Here is a 20,003-nt window from a genome sequence, read left to right as displayed (position 1 = left end):
GGAATAATTGGATCCCAAGGTGGTGGGGGCCAAGCGGCAGCACTCAACCATCAAAGGCAAGGTGGCCATAGCTACCGTAATGGACAGCAGAGACAAAGCAGCAATCAGAATAGTCTGACTCATGTAGATCTCTGGCATTGGCTAATTAATCATGGTGTTCCTAGAAGTGAAACTGATAGGAAGCCTACTGTATTCCTACTTAATTTATACAAGGAGAAAACTTTTAGGTCAGATGGACAAAAGACTAATTTGAAGTATAAAAACAGAGAATAGCAGCCCCTAAATCAATTTCCAGACTTGACCCAGTTTACAGACCCAGAACCACTTGAATGAAGGGGAGGCTGGGTCCCCTTGAGGAAGGACCCACTACATTTTTGACAATTTATGCAGTGAATCTTTCTCCCTTCCTCCCCCAAGGAGACCTCCAGCCTTTCACCAGGGTAACTGCATTGGGGAAAGGGAAATGATCAGACATTTTGGGGACTACTGGACACTGGCTCTGAGCTGATGTTGAATCTAGGGGACTCAAAACATCATTGTGGCCCTCCAGTTAAAGTAGGGGCTTATGGAGGTCAGGTAATTAATGGAGTTTTAGCTCAGATCTGACTTACAGTGGGTCCAGTGGGTCCCCAGATTCATCCTGTGGTCATTTCCCCAGTGCCAGAATGCATAATTGGCATAGACCTACTTAGCAGCTGGCAGAATCCCCACATTGGCTCTGTGACTGGCAGGGTAAGGGCTATCATGGTAGGAAAGGCCAAATGGAAGCAATTAGAGCTGCCTCTACCTAGAAAAATAGTAAATCAAAATCAGTATCACATCCCTGGAGGGATTACAGAGATTCATGCCACATCAAAGACTTGAAAGACACAGAAGTGGTGATTCCTACCACATCCCCATTCAACTCTCTCATCTTGCCTGTGAGAAAGACAAATTGATCTTGGGGAATGACAATGGATTATCATAAGTTTAACCAAGTGGTGACTCCAATTGCAGCTGTTTTACCAGATGTGGTTTCATTGCTTGAGCAAATTAACACATGTCCTGGTACCTGGTATGCAGCTATTGACTTGGCAAATATGTTTTTCTCCATTCCTGTCCATAAGGCCCACCAGAAGCAATTTTCCTTCAGCTGGCAAGGCCAGCAATATACCTTTACTGTCCTACCTCAGGGGTATGCTTTGTGTCATAATTTTATCAGAGAGACCTTGATCACTTTTAGCTTCTGCAAGATATCACACTGGTTCATTACATTGATGACATTATGCTGACTGGATCCAGTGAGCAAGCAGTAGTAAACACACTGGACTTATTGGTGAGACATTTGAATGCCAGGGGATGGGAAATAAATCCGACTAAAATTCAGAGAACTTCTACCTCAGTAAAATTTCTATGGGCCCAGTGGTGTGGGGCCTGTCGAGATATTTCTTCTAAGGTAAAGAATAAGCTGCTGCATTTGGCCCCTCCTACAACCAAGAAAGAGGTACAACACCTAGTGGGCCTATTTGGATTTTGGAGGCAACACATTCCTCATTTGGGTGTGCTACTCCAGCCCATTTATCAAGTGACCTGAAAGGCTGCCAGTTTTGAGTGGGGTCCATAACAGGAGAAGGCTCTGCAACAAGTCCAGACTGCTGTGGAAGCTGTTCTGGCAATTGGGCCATATGACCCAGCAGATCCAATGGTGCTTAAGGTGTCAGTGGCAGGTAGGAATGGAATGCTGTTTGGAGCCTTTGGCAGGTCTGCAAAGGTGAATCACAGTGGAGTCCTCTATGATTTTGGAGCAAGGCCCTGCCATCTTCTGCAGATAACTATTCTCCTTTTGAGAGACAGCTCTTGGTCTGTTACTGGGCTTTGGTAGAAACTGAACGTTTGACTCTGGGTCATCAAGTTGCCATGTGACCTGAATTGCCTATCATGAATGGGGTGCTTTCTGACCCATCTAGTCATAAAGTGGGTCACACACAGCAGCATTCCATCATCAAATAAAGGTGGTATATATGTGATCAGGCTCGAGCAGGTCCTGAAGGCACAAGTAAGTTACATGAGGAAGTGGCTCAAATGCCCATGGTCTTCATTCCTGCCACCCTGCTTTCTCTTGCCCAGCCTGCACCGATGGCCTCATTGGGAATTCTCTATGATCAGTTGACAGAGGAAGAGACAACTAGGGCCTGGTTCACAGATGGTTCTGCACGATAAGCAGGCACCACTCGAAAATGGACAGCTGCAGCACTACAGTCCCTTTCTAGGACATCCCTGAAGGACAGCGGTGAAGGGAAATCTTCCCAGTGGACAGATCTTCGAGCAGTGTACCTGGTTGTGCACTTTGCATGGAAGGAGAAATGGCCAGATGTGCAATTATATACTGATTCATGGGCTGTAGCCAATGGTTTGGCTGGATGGTCAGGGACTTGGAAGAAGCATGATTGGAAAATTGGTGACAAAGAACTTTGAGGAAGAGGTATGTGAATGGATCTCTCTGAATGGTCAAAAACTGTGAAGATATTTGTATCCCATGTGAATGCTCACCAACGGGTGACCTCAGCAGAGGAGGATTTTAATAATCAAGTGGACAGGATAACCTGTTCTGTGGACACCACCCAGCCTCTTTCCCAAGCCACCTCTGTCATAGCCCAATAGGCCCATGAACAAAGTGGCCATGGTGGCAGGGTTGGAGGTTACGCATGGGCTCAGCAGCATGGACTACCACTCATCAAGGATGACCTGGCTACGGTCACTGCTGAGTGCCCAGTTTGCCAGCAGCAGAGATCTACACTGAGCCTTCAATATGGCACCATTCCTCGGGGTGGTCAGCCAGCTACCCGGTGGCAGGTTGATTACATTAAACCTCTTCCATCATGGAAAGGGCAGAGATTTCTCCTCACTGGAATAGAGACTTAGTAGGGATATGAGTTTACCTATCCTGCACACAATGCTTCTGCCAAGACTACCATCCATGGACTCATGGAATGCCTTATCCACAGTCATGGTATTCCACACAGCATTGCCTCTGACCAAAGCACTTACGGCTAAAGAAGTGCAGCAGTGGGTTCATGCTCATGGAATTCACTGGTCTTACCATGTTCCCCGTCATCTTGAAGCAGCTGGATTGATAGAATGGTGGAATGGCCTTTTGAAGTCACAATTACAACGCCCACTAGGTGACAATACTTTTCAGGGCTGAAACACAGTTCTCCAGAAGGCTGTGTATGCTCTGAATCAGTGTCCAATATATGGCACTCTTTCTCCCATAGCCAGGATTCACGAGTTCAGGAATCAAGTGGTGGAAGTGGAAATGGCACCACTTGCCAACACCCCTAGCGATCCACTAGCAAAATTTTTGCTTCCTGTTCCCACAACATTATGCTCTGCTTGCCTAGAGGTCTTAGTTCCAGAGGGAAGAATGCTGCCACCAGGAGACACAACAACAATTTCATTAAACTGGAAGTTCAGATTTCTACCTGGTCACTGGGCTCCTCCTACCTTTAAGTCAACAGGCTAAGAAGGGACTTAAGAGTATTGGCAGGAAGATTGACCCAGACTATCAAGATGAAACCAGTCTATTACCCCATAATGGAGGTAAGGAAGGGTACGCATGGAATACAGGAGATCCATTATCCCGTCTCTTAGTATTACCCTGCCCTGTGATTAAGGTCAATGAGAAACTACAACCGCCCAATCCAGGCAGGACTACAAATGGTCCAGACCTCTCAGGAATGAAGGTTTGGGTTACTCTACCAGGAAAAAAAAAAAAACCATGACCTGCTGAGGTGCTTGCTGAAGGCAAAGGGAATACAGAGTGTGTAATAGAAGAAGGTAGTCATCAATACGAGCTCCACGTGACCAGCTGCAGAAACGAGGACAGTAACTGTCATGAGTATTTCCTCCTTCTTTTATTAAAAACATGTTTGTGCATGTATATACTTGTACTAAGAAAATATCTTCATTTTATTTCCTTTTTCTTTATCATGTGACATCAGATTTATTGACTTTATATCAGCATTTATGTATTGTTAACTTTATGTAGTAGTATTTGGGTTGGGGATTGATTGGTGCATTTCTGGTTGTATGAAGAATAGTTATATTAAGTTAGGGATACTTATGACCTTATTATTGTCTTTATTTGAAGATTATGTATAATCTCAGGAGATGTGTATGGGTTCAAGTTGACAAGGTGTGGATATGTGATGGTTAATACTGAGTGTCAACTTGATTGGATTGAAGAATGCAGAGTATTGTTCCTGGATGTGTCTGTGAGGGTGTTGCCAAAGGAGATTAACATTTGAGTCAGTGGGCTGGGGAAGGCAGACCCACCCTTAATCTGGTGGGCACAAATTAATCAGCTACCAGTGCATATAAAGCAGGCAGAAAAACATGAAAAAGCGAGACTGGCCAAGACTCCCAGCCTACATCTTTCTCCCGTGCTGCATCCTTCCTGCCCTCAAGCATGGGACTCCAAGTTCTCCAGTTTTGAGACTTGGACTGGCTCTCTTTGCCCCTCAAGCTTGCAGACAGCCTATTGTGGGACTTTGTGATCATGTAAGTTAATCTGTATTAAATTCCCATATTTTATATATATACATATAATATAATATATTATATGTATATATATATATATATATCCTGTTAGTTCTGTCCCTCTAGGGAAACTTGACTAATACAGATCCCCTGGACACAAATCCCTAGCCAGACATTCCACACTGTCAGAATATTTCCTTTGGGATCTCACCCATTCAGATTAAGTACCATTGATTCCTTACTAGAAGAAAAGAAAACCTTGGCTAAAGTCACCATATACTGCTAAAAATAAGGCAGCATCTGCCAGGTGTGGTGGCTCATGCCTGTGATCCAGCACTTTGGGAGGCCAAGGTGGGTGGATCACCTGAGGTCAGGAGTTCAAGACCAGCCTGGCCAACATGGTGAAACCTCATCTCTACTAAAAAAACAAAACAAAACAAAACAAAAAAAGAGCCAGGCTTGGTGGTGGGCATCTGTAATCCCAGTTACTCAGGAAGCTGAGGCAAAAGAATCACTTGAACCCAGAAGGCAGAGATTACAGTGAGTTGAGATCCTGCCAACGCACTCCAGCCTGGGCAACAAGAGTGAAATTTCGCCTAAAAAAAAAAGGCAAATTACAAAAAAACTCTAAGAAAATGTATGTAATAAAAAACTAAATAACCCAGACAGAAACGATTGGAATAAACAACGAATCCTTCAATGCAAAGGCATAGCTGTACATCCACAAGAAACGGTAGCAAATAAGAAACAGTAGCAATCATCATCTCCTCAAATTGACAAAGCCAAGTACCAGACTGACTCTAATGAGACGGTGATATGTAAACTTTCTGATCAAGAATTTAAAATAGTTTTATTAAAAAGTTCAGTAATCTCCAAGATAGCACAGAAAAGCAATTCAGGAATGTATCATAGAAATTTAATAAAGAGATTAAAATAATAAAATCAAACAGAAATCTTGAAAGTCAAAAATAAATTTGCTCAACTGAAAAATTCATAAAGGGCTCTCAACAGCAGAATAGATGAAGCAAAGGAAAGAATCAGTGAGCTTGAAGACAGGTTATTTGAAAATACAGAATCAGAGTAGAAAAAAATGAAAAAAGACAAATATACCCTACAAGATATAGAAAATTATCTCAAAAGACCAAATCTAGGAATTATTGGTGTTCAAGAGGGCATTGAGCAAGAACAAGGAGTGGAAAGCTTATTCAAAGATATAATAACAGGATACTTTTTAAAACTTGAGAAAGAGATAAATATCCAAGTACAGAAAGATCAGAGAACACAAAACAGGTTAGAACCAAATAAGACAACCCTAAGACATAATCAATTTCTCAAAGTTCAAGGAAAAAGAGAATCCTAAAAGAACAAGGAAAAAAAGCAAATATAATAGAAAAAAAACTCAAATTATTCTGTTAACAGACTTTTTAACAGAAATCATACAGGCCAGGAAGGAGTGAGATGACATATTCTAAGTACTAATCTAAAAAAAATAAAAAATCCTCGAGAAGAGCAACTCCAAGACACATAATTGTCAGATTCACCAAAGCTGAAATGAAGGAAAAAATGTTAAGGGCAGCCAGAGAGAAAGGCTGGGTTACCCAAAAAGGGAAGCCCATCAGACTAACAGCGGATGTCTCGGCAGAAACCCTACAAGCCAGAAGAGAGTCAGGGCCAATATTCAACATTCTTAAAGAAAAGAATTTTCAACCCAGAATTTCATATCCTGCCAAACTAAGCTTCATAAGTGAAGGAGAAATAAAATCCTTTACAGACAAGCAAATGCTGAGAGTTTTTGTCACCACCAGGCCTGCCCTAAAAGAGCTCCTGAAGGAAGCACTAAACATGGAAAGGAACAACCAGTACCAGCCACTGCAAAATCAAGCCAAATTGTAAAGACCATCGAGGCTAGGAAGAAAGCATCAACTAACGAGCAAAATAACCAGCTAACATCATAATGACAGATTCAAATTCACACATAACACTATTAACCTTAAATATAAATGGACTAAATGCTCCAATTAAAAGACACAGACTGGCAAATTGGATAAAGAGTCAAGACCCATCAGTGTGCTGTATTCAGGAAACCCATCTCACATGCAGAGACACACATAGGTTCAAAATAAAGGGATGGAGGAAGATCTACCAAGCAAACAGAAAACAAAAAAAGGCAGAGGTTGCAATCCTAGTCTCGGATAAAACAGACTTTAAACCAACAAAGATCAAAAGAGACAAAGAAGGCCATTACATAATGGTAAAGGGATCAATTCAACAAGAAGAGCTAACTATCCTAAATATATATGCACCCAATACAGGAGCACCCAGATTCATAAAGCAAGTCCTGAGTGACCTACAAAGACACTTAGACTCCCACACAATAATAATGGGAGACTGTAACACCCCACTGTCAACATTAGACAGATCAACGAGACAGAAAGTTAACAAGGATACCCAGAAATTGAACTCAGCTCTGCACCAAGCGGACCTAATAGTCATCTACAGAACTCTCCACCCCAAATCAACAGAATATACATTTTTTTCAGCACCACACCACACCTATTCAAACATTGACCACATAGTTGGAAGTAAAGCTCTCCTCAGCAAATGTAAAAGATCAGAAATTACAACAAACTGTCTCTCAGACCACAGTGCAATCAAACTAGAACTCAGGATTAAGAAACTCACTCAAAACCACTCAACTACATGGAAACTGAACAACCTGCTCCTGAATGACTACTGGGTACCTAACCAAATGAAGGCAGAAATAAAGATGTTTTTTGAAACCAACGAGAACCAAGACACAACGTACCAGAATCTCTGGGACACATTCAAAGCAGTGTGTAGAGGGAAATTTATAGCACTAAATGCCCACAAGAGAGAGCAGGAAAGATCCAAAATCGACACCCTAATATCACAATTAAAAGAACTAGAAAAGCAAGAGCAAACACATTCAAAACCTAGCAGAAGGCAAGAAATAACTAAGATCAGAGCAGAACTGAAGGAAATAGAGACACAAAAAACCCTTCAAAAAATTAATGAATCCAGGAGCTGGTTTTTTGAAAGGATCAACAAAATTGATAGACCACTAGCAAGACTAATAAAGAAGAAAAGAGAGAAGAATCAAATAGATGCAATAAAAAATGATAAAGGGGATATCACCACCAATCCCACAGAAATACAAACTACCATCAGACAATACTACAAACACCTCTAAGCAAATAAACTAGAAAATCTAGAAGAAATGGATAAATTCCTCGACACGTACACCCTCCCAAGACTAAACCAGGAAGAAGTTGACTCTCTGAACAGACCAATAACAGGCTCTGAAATTGTGGCAATAATCAATAGCTTACCAACCAAAAAGAGTCCAGGACCAGATGGATTCACAGCCAAATTCTAGCAGAGGTACAAGGAAGAGCTGGTACCATTCCTTCTGAAACTATTCCAATCAATAGAAAAAGAGGGAATCCTCCCTAACTCATTTTATGAGGCCAGCATCATCCTGATACCAAAGCCAGGCAGAGAGACAACCAAAAAAGAGAATTTTAGACCAATATCCTTGATGAACATTGATGCAAAAATCCTCAATAAAATACTGGCAAACCGAATCCAGCAGCACATCAAAAAGCTTATCCACCATGATCAAGTGGACTTCATCCCTGGGATGCAAGGCTGGTTCAATAAACACAAATCAATAAATGTAATCCGGCATATAAACAGAACCAAAGAGAAAAACCACATGATTATCTCAATAGATGCAGAAAAGGCCTTTGACAAAATTCAATAACCCTTCATGCTAAAAACTCTCAATAAATTAGGTATTGATGGGATGTATTTCAAAATAATAAGAGCTATATATGACAAACCCACAGCCAATATCATATTGAATGGGCAAAAACTGGAAGCATTCCCTTTGAAAACTGGCACAAGAAAGGGATACCCTCTCTCACCACTCCTATTCAACATAGTGTTGGAAGTTCTGGCCAGGGCAATTAGGCAGGAGAAGGAAATAAAGGGTATTCAATTAGGAAAAGAGGAAGTCAAATTGTCCCTGTTTGCAGATGACATGATTGTATATCTAGAAAACCCCACTGTCTCAGCCCAAAATCTCCTTAAGCTGATAAGCAACTGCAGCAAAGTCTCAGAATACAAAATCAATGTACAAAAATCACAAGCATTCTTATACACCAATAACAGACAAACAGAGAGCCAAATCATGAGTGAACTCCCATTCACAATTGCTTCAAAGAGAATAAAATACCTAGGAATCCAACTTACAAGGGACGTGAAGGACCTCTTCAAGGAGAACTACAAACCACTGCTCAAGGAAATAAAAGAGGATACAAACAAATGGAAGAACATTCCATGCTCATGGGTAGGAAGAATCAATATCATGAAAATGGTCATACTGCCCAAGGTAATTTATAGATTCAATGCCATCCCCATCAAGCTACCAATGACTTTCTTCACCGAATTGGAAAAAACTACTTTAAAGTTCATATGGAACCAAAAAAGAGCCCGCATCGCCAAGTCAATCCTAAGCCAAAAGAACAAAGCTAGAGGCATCACACTACCTGACTTCAAACTATATTACAAGGCTACAGTAACCAAAACAGCATGGTACTAGTACCAAAACAGAGATATAGATCAATGGAACAGAACAGAGCCCTCAGAAATAACGCCACACATCTACAACTATCTAATCTTTGACAAACCTGAGAAAAACAAGCAATGGGGAAAGGATCCTCTATTTAATAAATGGTGCTGGGAAAACTGGCTAGCCATATGTAGAAAGCTGAAAGTGGATCCCTTCTTTACACCTTATACAAAAATTAATTCAAGATGGATTGAAGACTTAAATGTTAGACCTAAAACCATAAAAACCCTAGAAGAAAACCTAGGCATTACCATTCAGGACATAGGCATGGGCAAGGACTTCATGTCTAAAACACCAAAAGCAATGGCAACAAAAGCCAGAATTGACAAATGGGATCTAATTAAACTAAAGAGCTTCTGCACAGCAAAGGAAACTTTGCTTTTTTTTCACTCAGCAGTATATTTGGAATTCTTTTCTGTAACAATTCCTAAAGACTGACCTCCTTTTTTTTTTTTTATCAACTGCTACACAGCACTTTAAAATACTGTGTCTCAAGCATTCAAATCATCTAGGAATCTTGTTAACATGCAGATGCTGATTCTATAACTCTAGGGTAAGCCCTGAGGTTCTGCATTTCTAAAAAGCTCCCAGATGTTATTGATGTTGCTGGTCAACAGATCACACATTTAGTAGCAAAGATGTACAGTATGGGTGGAGTAGTGTGCTGGGGCCAACTTGGACAAGCTCATGAGAACTGATTGTCAATTTTCCAGAAATTTGGTGAGCTTGTTGTTAAACAGCAATCATTAAAAAAACTAAATTATATACACTTACAATTAAATAAATTATATTACAGATGATAAAAACCAAAAATCCAAAAAAAAAAAAAAAAAAAAAAAAAAATAGCTTCTGCACAGCAAAAGAAACTACCACCAGAGTGAACAGGCAACCTACAAAATGGGAGAAAATTTTTGCAACTTACTCATCTGAGAAAGGGCTAATATCCAGAATCTACAATGAACTCAAACAAATTTACAAGAAAAAAACAAACAACCCCATCAAAAAGTGGGTGAAGGACATGAACAGACACTTCTCAAAAGAAGACATTTATGCAGCCAAAAAACACATGAAAAAATGCTCACCATCACTGGCCATCAGAGAAATGCAAGTCAAAACCAAAATGAGATACCATCTCACACCAGTTAGAATGGCAATCATTAAAAAGTCAGGAAACAACAGGTGCTGGAGAGGATGTGGAGAAATAGGAACACTTTTACACTGTTGGTGGGACTGTAAACTAGTTCAACCCTTGTGCAAGTCAGTGTGGCAATTCCTCAGGGATCTAGAACTAGAAATACCATTTGACCCAGCCATCCCATTACTGGGTATATACCCAAAGGACTATAAATCATGCTGCTATAAAGACACATGCACATGTATGTTTATTGCGGCACTATTCACAATAGCAAAGACTTGGAACCAACCCAAATGTCCAACAATGATAGACTGGATCAAGAAAATGTGGCACATATACACCATGGAATACTATGCAGCCATAAAAAATGATGAGTTCATGTCCTTTGTAGGGACATGGATGAAATTGGAAATCATCATTCTCAGTAAACTATCGCAAGAACAAAAAACCAAACACCGGATCTTCTCACTCATAGGTAGGAATTGAACAATGAGAACACATGGACACAGGAAGGGGAACATCACACTCTGGGGACTGTTGTGGGGTGGGGGGAGGGTGGAGGGATAGCTTTAGGAGATATACCTAATGCTAAATGACGAGTTAATGGGTGCAGCACACCAGCATGGCACGTGTATACATATGTAACTAACCTGCACATTGTGTACATGTATCCTAAAACTTAAAGTATAATATAACAAAATAAAAAAAAACTCTCATTCAAGAATACTGTACCCAGAAAAACTATCTGTAAAATATGAAACAGAAACAAAGTTTATCTTAGACAAGCAAAAGCTGATCACCACCACTAGACAAGCCTTACAAGAAATGTTAAAGGGAGTTCTGCAATGTGAAAGTAAAAGACAATAATGTGTAAAAAGAAAACATATAAAGGTATAAAACCCACTAGTAAAAGTAAGTACAAATACAAACCCAGAATACTCCAATGCTGTAACTGGTGTGTGCAATCCACTCATAACTCTAGTATGGAGCCCCAAGACAATTCTATCAATAACAATATTACCTATAGCAACCTGTTAAGAGATAGGTAATATAAGATATGTAAATTTGGACAGCATAAAGCCAAAATGTGTGTGTGGGGGGGGTGGATTTAAACTGTAGAGCTTGTTTTATCATTTCTTCTGTTTGTTTATATTCCTTTTTTTGTGAGCTAAAGTAAGTTGTCAGCTGTTTGAAATAACTGGTAATAACTGTAAATGTTTTTTGTAAGGTTCATGGTAACCACAATGTAAAAACTTATTATACGGTCCTAAAAAATAAAAACCAATAAATTTAAAGATACCCCCAGAGAAAATCACTTTACCACAAAAGAAGTAGAAAGGCAGACAGTAGTTACAAGACAATCAGAAAACAAACAACAAAATGACAAAAATAAGTCCTTATTTATCAAAAATAACACTGAATGTAAATAAACTCACTTCATTTAAAAAGCATATAGTGGTTGAATAGATAAAGAAACAAGACTCAATTATATGTTTCCTAAGAGAAAACCACTTCACCTATAAAGATACACAAAAACTGAGAGTGAAGGGGTGGAAAAAGATATTCCATGCAACTGGAAACTAAAAAAGAGCAGGAATGGTTATATTTATATAAGATGGATTATAAATCAAGAACTATAAAAAAAGATAAAGCAGGTCACTATATAATGATAAAGGAGTCAACTGAGAAAATTAATAGAACAGTTACAAACATCTATGCACCCAACACCAGAGCTTCCAAGTATGTAAAGCAAACATTAATAGATCTAAAGGGAGAGGTCGATTGCAATATGATAATAGTAGGATACGTCAAACACCACACTGTCAGCAATGGACAGATCATCCAGAGAAACAATTGATAAAGAAACACAGGAGATAATGTATAGACTAGAAAAATAGGCCTTGCTGATATTTACTGATCATTTCACCCAACTGCTGCAGAATACACATTCTTTTCATTAGCACATGGGACATTCTCCAGAATAGGCCACAAAACAAGTCTCAACAAACTAAAAAAGATAGAAATCTTATCAACTATCTTTTCTGGCCACAATGATATAAAACCAGAAGTGAACAACAAGAGGAACCTCAAAATACACAAACACATGCAAATTAAACAACATGTTCTTGAATGGCCAATGGGTCAGTGAAGAAATTAAGAAAAAATTTAAAATATTTCTTAAAACAAAAGAAAATAAAAACACAACATACCGAAGTCAATATGATGCAACAAAACTTGTACTGAGGGAATTTTATAGTAATAAGCAAATGCCTGCATCAAAAAAGTAGAAAGACTTAAAAAAAAACCGACATATTTTCCGGCTTTGTTTCATACATAAATAACTTAATCTACAAAGTCATAAATAATACTATCAACTCTTATGGCCTGGAAGTATATACAAATTTTGGAGTTTGACAAAAGTGTTCTTTATGAGTTTATAAATAACACATAGTATTTGTAGTGTTTATTATCAATCAAATGACTTTTTACAAAGCAGGAAAATATATTGAGAAGGGATCGTGTTCACAGAGGACTTCTTTAATGTGTCACATTTTTAAAATGTAAACATATTTTTAATGCATACTTAAGTAATATTTAAGAAACTAAACAAAATAATGATACAATTGCAGTGTTGTGCTTGTTGTCAGTGACAAAAATAAAACCATTTTGGTGGTAAAAAAACAAAAAAAAACAACAACAACAATAATGATGCAGCTCAAGAAACTAGAACAGTGAGAACAAACCAAACTCAAAATTAGTGGATGGAAAGAAATAATAAATATCATAACATAAATAAATGAAATTGAGACTAAAAATAATACAGATCAACAAAATGAAAAGCTGATGTTTTTTTAAAAAGATAAACAAAATTGACAAACCTTTAGATAGACTAAGAAAAAAAGAGAGAAGATTTAAATAAATAAAATCAGAAGCCAAAAAGACATAATAAATAAGACCACAGAAATACAAAGAATCATTGGACACTATTATGAACAACTATATTCTAACAAATTGGAAATCCTTGAAGAAATGAATAAATTCCTAGAAACATGTAACTTATCAACACTGAACCAGGAAGAAAAAGAAAACCCAAATAACAAACAAGAATAATGAAGCTATAATAAAAAGCCTCCCATCAAAGAAAAGCCCAGGAGCTAATGGCTTCACTGCTAAATTCTACCAAACATTTAAAGGAAAAATAATATTAATTATACTCAAATTCTTCAAAAAAATTTAATGAGGAGGGAACACTTCCAAACATATTCTACATTGCCAGCATTTCCCTGATACCAAAACCAGACAAGGAAAAAAATAAAGATAACTATAGGCCAATACCACTGATGAACATAGATGCAAAATTCCTCAACAAAATGCTAGCAAATCAAATTCAACAACACATTAAAATGATTATTCACCGTGATCAAGTGGGATTCAGCCCAAGGATGTAAGAATGTTTCAACATATGCAAATCCATAAAGGTGATACATCACATAAACAGAATCAACAACAAAACTGTATGATAATTTTAATAGGTGCTGAAAGAGCATTCAGTAAAATTCAACCTCCCTTTATGATTAAAGCACTCAAAAAACAGGGTACAGAAGGAACATTTGTCCAAGTAATAAAGACCATCTATGACAACCCCACAGTTAACATCATACTAAAGGGGGAAAAATTAAAATCTTATCCTCCAAAATCTAGAATAAGAAAAGGATGCCCACTTTCACCAGAGGATTTAGGCAAGAGAAAGAAATAAACAGAATTAACATCGGAAAGAAATAAGTCAAATTAGCTTTGGTTGCAGATAACATAACCTTACACTTTGAAATACCTAAAGACTTCACCAAAAAACTATTTAATCTTAGAACTGGTAAAAGAAATTTAGGGAAGTTGCAGGATACAAAATCTACATGCAGAAAGCAGTAGCATTTATATATGCCAACAGTGAACAATCTAAAAAAAGTCAAAAAGCAATACCATTTACAATAATTGCAAAGAATATAAAATACATAGGAATCGATTTAACCAAAGAAGTTAAATACCTCTACAAAGAAAACTACAAAACACTGATGAAAGAAATTAAAGAGAATACAAAAAATTGGTATTGCAAGCTCATGGATTGGAAGAATCACATAACTAAATGGCACCAATACCCAAAGCAATTTAAAAACTCTGTGCAATCCCTATTAAAATGACATTCTTCACAGGAATAGGAAAAACAATTCTAAAATGTACATGGAACCACAAAAGACTCAAATAGCCAAAGCCATCCTGAGCAAAAAGTACAAAGCTAGAGGCATCACATTAACTAAATTCAAAATATACTACAAAGCTATAGGAACAATATCAGCATGGTACTGGCATAAAACAGACACATAAACCAATGTAACAGAATAGAGAACTTAGATATAAACCCATACATTTACAGCCAACCCATTTTCAACAAAGGTGCCAAGAACATATAATGGGAAAGGGACAGTGTCTTCAATAAATGGTGCTGGGAAAGCTGGATATCCATATGCATAAGAATGAAACTAGACCCCTATCTGCTGACATATAAAAAATAAAATAAAAATGAATTACAGACTTAAATTTAAGACCTCAAACTTAAATTTAATACCTGAAACTACTATAAGAAAACACTGGGGAAACTCTCCAGGACGTTGGTCTGGGCAAAGATATTTTTTGGTAAGACCTCAAAAACGTAGGCAACAAAAGCAAAAATTGACAAATAGGATTACATCAAGCTAATGAGCTTGATACAAAGGAAATAATCAACAAAGTGAAAAGACAATCCACAGAATGAGAGAAATATTTGCTAACTATCCATCTGATAAGGGATTAGTAACCAGAATATGTAATATTCCCAAACAACTCAATAGCAAAAAAAGATTTGATTAAAAAATGGGCAAAACATCTGAATAAACATTTCTCAAAAAAAGACATATTAATTGTCAGCAAGTATTGAAAAAATCTTCAACATCACTAATCATCAGAGAAATGCAATTCAAAATCATGAGGAATCATCTCACCCTGGCTAAAATGGCTTTCATCAGAAATACAGGGAATAACAGATGTTGTCAAGGATTTAGAGAAAGGGGAACCCTCTCACACTTTTGGTGGAATGCAAACTAGTATAGCCGCTATGGATAATCATATGAAGGTTCCTCAAAAAACTAAAAATAGAATGATCATATGATTCAGCAATTCCCCTAATATATAAATATTCTCTCATTCTGTGTGTGTGTATATATATATATATCTCTCTCTCTCCAAAAAAAGGAAATTAATATATCAAAGAGATACCTCCACTCCCATGTTTATTGCAGGCCTATTCACTATAACCAAAACATGGAATCAACCTAAATGCCCATCAATGGATGAGTGGATAAAGAAAATGTGGTATATATGTACAGTGGAATATTATTAAGCCGTGGAAAAGAACAAAATCCTATCATTTGCAGCAACGTGGATGGAATTGTAGGTAATTCTATTAAGTAAAAAAAAAATAAGTCAAGTATAGAAAGACAAATACTGCATGTTCTTACTCACATGTGGGAGCTGCAAAACTGGATCTCATGAAAATAGAGTGTAGATTGGTGGTTACCAGAGTCTGTAAAGGAAAGGGAAGTTGAGTAATGAAGAGAGTTTGATTAATGGGTAAAAATATACAGTCTGATAGAAGAAATAAGATGTCATGTTTGATAGATAAGTAGGTGATGATAGTTAAAATAATCTATTTTGTATTTCAAAATATCTGCAAGTGAATAGTTAGAATGTCTCTATCATAAAAAAAGACAAATATTTAAGGTAATGGATATCCCAGTTACACTGATTTGATCTTCATAAATTTTATGAATGTATTATCACATGTACTTTCTCAAAAAAGCAAGATAATAGATTAAAATACTGTATACTATTTAAATATAAAAACCTGTAAAAAATAAATAAAGACTATGAACTTGAGTCATGAAAAGACATAAAGAAACCTGAATGTGTATCACTATGTGACAGAAATCAACCTAAAAAAGGTTAAATTTTATATGATTACAACTATATGACATTCTGGAAAGGGCAAAACCATCGAGATAGCAAAACAATCAGTGAATGCCAGGGTTTCTGGTAAAAGGGAGCGATGAATGGGTAAAGAACATGGGATGTACAGGGCAATGAAACTATTCTGTATAGTACTGTAATGGTAGATACTTGTCATTTGTCAAAACTCATAAACTGTACAACACAAAGAGTGAACCTTAATGGGATTTATGGACTTTAGATAATATTACTGTATCAATACTGGCTCATCATTTGTAACAAATGTAACCACATCAATGCAAAATGTTAATAATAAGGGAAATTGGAAATGGTAGTGAGGAAATATATAGAATCTCTCTCTACTTTCCACTCATTTTTTTTGTAAACCTAAAACTGCTCTTAAAAGTAGTCTATTAACAAAACTAGTGTTCAGGAATGTAGTGGTTGAACTCAGAATTTCTTTTTCTCAAAGTTTATTTTTGCAAAAATTATGTCTAGAAAGTATAAGTATGCTGATCATATCTTCATAGTAACACATATTTTAAGTAAGAAAATAGCACTGTGAAAATCGGTTAAAAATAGAAAATCTATTAAGTAGTCTGTTTTCGTGAAAACATCTAATATTTATAGCACAATTTTATAATCCTGCTTATCTAAAATTACATCTTTTAAAGGTTTTAAATACGATGATTCCATACTTCATTTTACTAATCACTTTATGCATTTGTTGTGCGGCAAATGATGTGAAAAAAATGATAAGAACTATGTATCCTTGCCTAAATCATAAAATAAAATGATTTTTTATCTAAGCTTATTTTCCCTAAAGTGTTTACTCAGCTGTCTTGTCTGCCCCAGAGTACTCTCCTAAAGCTTAACCAACTACAGGTTCTCAGTACTCTGTCTTGAATGACACCAACGTATTATACTTTTCTTCTTTGAGTCGATCAAGGTATAGTCATATGTATAAATTAATTCAATCCCATTTAATGCCCATTGCCTTTCATTTTAGAGGCCACCAGCTGCGTATAAAACTTTCTCAGAAATTGCATCTCACAATCTAGTCGAGACATTTCTAACTTAAATTCCTAGCTTTTCTAGCCTTCTCCTACCTGTTTTAATAACTTTAAATATTTTGACTTACTCAAATTTGCCAATTTTTACACAAGCGAATACACGAATAAAAGTGGATGGCTAAATATTTGTTGACTTCTTTAAAAAAGCAAAATTTGTTCCAGTTAACCCTGATACAGTACACACAAATATGCTTGTGTGTGTGCACGCTCATGTCTGTATTCACTTGAAGGTAAAATTCTGAATTAGGAAGGACATTCTTTTTAAAACATCAGGTTCACTGCAAACATTTGTGAGGCCCAAGTTAAGAGTATAACTAGAGGCAACAAAAATGTGCTTAAATATTTTAAAGTTATTAATCAACAAACTATTACATAGAATATGCCCTGTCTTTCTACATTGACAGATATACATTCATAAAAACAAAATTGGAAAAATATATATATACACAAAGATATGGTTTTTGTATAACTCAAATTTGGCAAAATTTCAAAGATCACTGAATGATATTATTGGGCATATCTAACTCTTCTGTTCATGAAACAGCAATATTTGAATAAGTAAAAATAAAGACATCTATAGTTTAAAAATTACCATATTGCTATTTCATAAATATTATTATTATTGTTTTTATTTTGAAAAAATACATAGATTGTGCGTGCCCAATGAATTCTGGTGGGTCTCCACTGCTCTAACTCCTCTGCTTAATAAGGCCCAGCTGGCTCTGCCACAGCTTCTGTTGAACTGTGACCTTCAGGTACTGAGAAATCTATAGAGCATAAGGAAGATGCCAGGACACCCGGGAATCTGGGGAATGGAGTTAAATCCATTTATATTAAAATAATTACTGACCAAGAGACCAGACCTTCAAGAAGACTGACACACTCCAAACAGATCTTTGGATGGAAGGCATGAAAAGTAGACAGAGGGAGGACACTGACACTAGGTTGAAGGGGGAGGAAGTTGGGAAACCTGCACTGGGCTGCCAAGCAAAGAGACTTATTCCAGGAGCCCAGTGGCTCCTGAAGAAGGGGTGAGTTAAATAGGTGAAGAGTGGCCCACTCACCATGGACCTCTCGAATCCTAATTGCAGGAGGCCCCATAACCCAGTGCAGACATTTGAGCTGGCAGGGAAAGCTGCTTGGAGAAGGGACAGGGACGGAACTACAGCCTGTGCAGAATCCAGAGGGTTTGGTGCAGGAATGGCTGCAGTGGAGTATGGCCAGGGATCCAGGGATACCCATCTCCCAAGGCCTGCCATGCTCCTTTAGGTGGCTTCGGTCTTTGTTAGTGGTAGGACCTAGATAGAGTAGGGCTGTCTTGCCTACGGGACTGGGTCAATGTGTTCTGAGCACCCCTCTGTCTGCTGGGCACTCCCAGAGTCCCTCCCTGTCCATGCATATTTGCAGTACAGCCTCAAATGACCAACTGGGGTGCTTCCTCGTGGCCACCATGGTTCTGTTAATGGCAAACTCTGCCTATCAGAGAGCTTCAGCAGTTGAGCCCCTGTCACCATGCACCCACACTCAGCTTCCCCTCATGGCTTTCCAGTGTGCACTCACCTAGTGTCTCCCCTTAGCACATTTCCAGCATGGACCTCTGTACCCTGCTGCCACTGGTGCACGCACATGTGCACAAACCTCACCACCACAGCACCAGCCCTGCCACCATGTGCACATGAGTGAGTGTAGACCCATTGCCACCACCTCAATATAGTGCTTTTGCCAGCACCCCCCATCAGATTATTGTTGCCAGCAGACCAGGAATGCCTCAGCCCTCCACTACAACAGGTGCCTAACTTTGAGGAGTCAGGAAATAAAGCCATGGGTCTGGTTCCAGCCCCCCAGGGTTACAGCATGCAGCATAGAAGTGCTGAGGTGAGCCTGGGCCCCCTGAAATCACCCAGAAACAAAGCCAGTTGACTGAATCTACCTATTACCACAGTCAAACTTTCAAGGCCATCAAAGAATATAAAATCCAAAAGCCTCATCCAAAGGATACCAACATCAGAGATTAAAGGAACATCAGCCCAAACAGTTGAGAAGAATCAGGGCAAAACTGTGGTAACTCAAAGAGCCAGAATTTCTTCTTTCTTCAAATGACCATAGTACCTCCCCAGCAATAGTTCTAAATCAGGCTGAAATGGCTGAAATGACAAACTTAGAATTCAGACTCTACTTGGCAAAAAAGACAATCAAGATTCAAGAGAAAGTTGAAACCCAATCCAAGGAATCTAAAGAATCAGGTAAAATGATACAAGAAATAAAAGATGAAATAGCCATGTTAAGAAAAAATTAAACTGTGCTGATAAAGCTGAAAAACTCACTACAAGAATTTCATAATACAATTTGAAGTACTGACAGCAGAATAGACCAAGCTGAACAAAGTATCTGAGAACTCAAAGACTGGTTCTTTGAATCAATTCAGTCGGGCAAAAATAAAGGAAAAAAAATGAATGAACAAAACCTTGAGAAATATGGGATTATGTAAAGAGAACAAATCTATGACTCATATGGGTCCTTAAAAGAGGGAGAGAGAATAAGCAACTTGGAAATCATACTTGAGGATATCACCCATGAAACTTTTCCC

At 37.8% G+C, this 20,003-nt stretch overlaps 1 pseudogene; it reads left to right on the top strand.

The window, feature by feature from the left end:
* Positions 1-339: 339 nt before the first annotated feature.
* LOC134739019 (uncharacterized) lies at positions 340-3,868 on the top strand (annotated as a pseudogene).
* The last annotated feature ends 16,135 nt before the right edge of the window (positions 3,869-20,003 follow it).

This window comes from Pongo pygmaeus, chromosome X (assembly GCF_028885625.2).
Source record: "Pongo pygmaeus isolate AG05252 chromosome X, NHGRI_mPonPyg2-v2.0_pri, whole genome shotgun sequence".
NCBI classification, from domain to species: domain Eukaryota; kingdom Metazoa; phylum Chordata; class Mammalia; order Primates; family Hominidae; genus Pongo; species Pongo pygmaeus.
The sequence above is the reverse complement of the archived record's forward strand: the minus strand, read 5'-3'. Positions and strand labels throughout refer to the sequence as shown.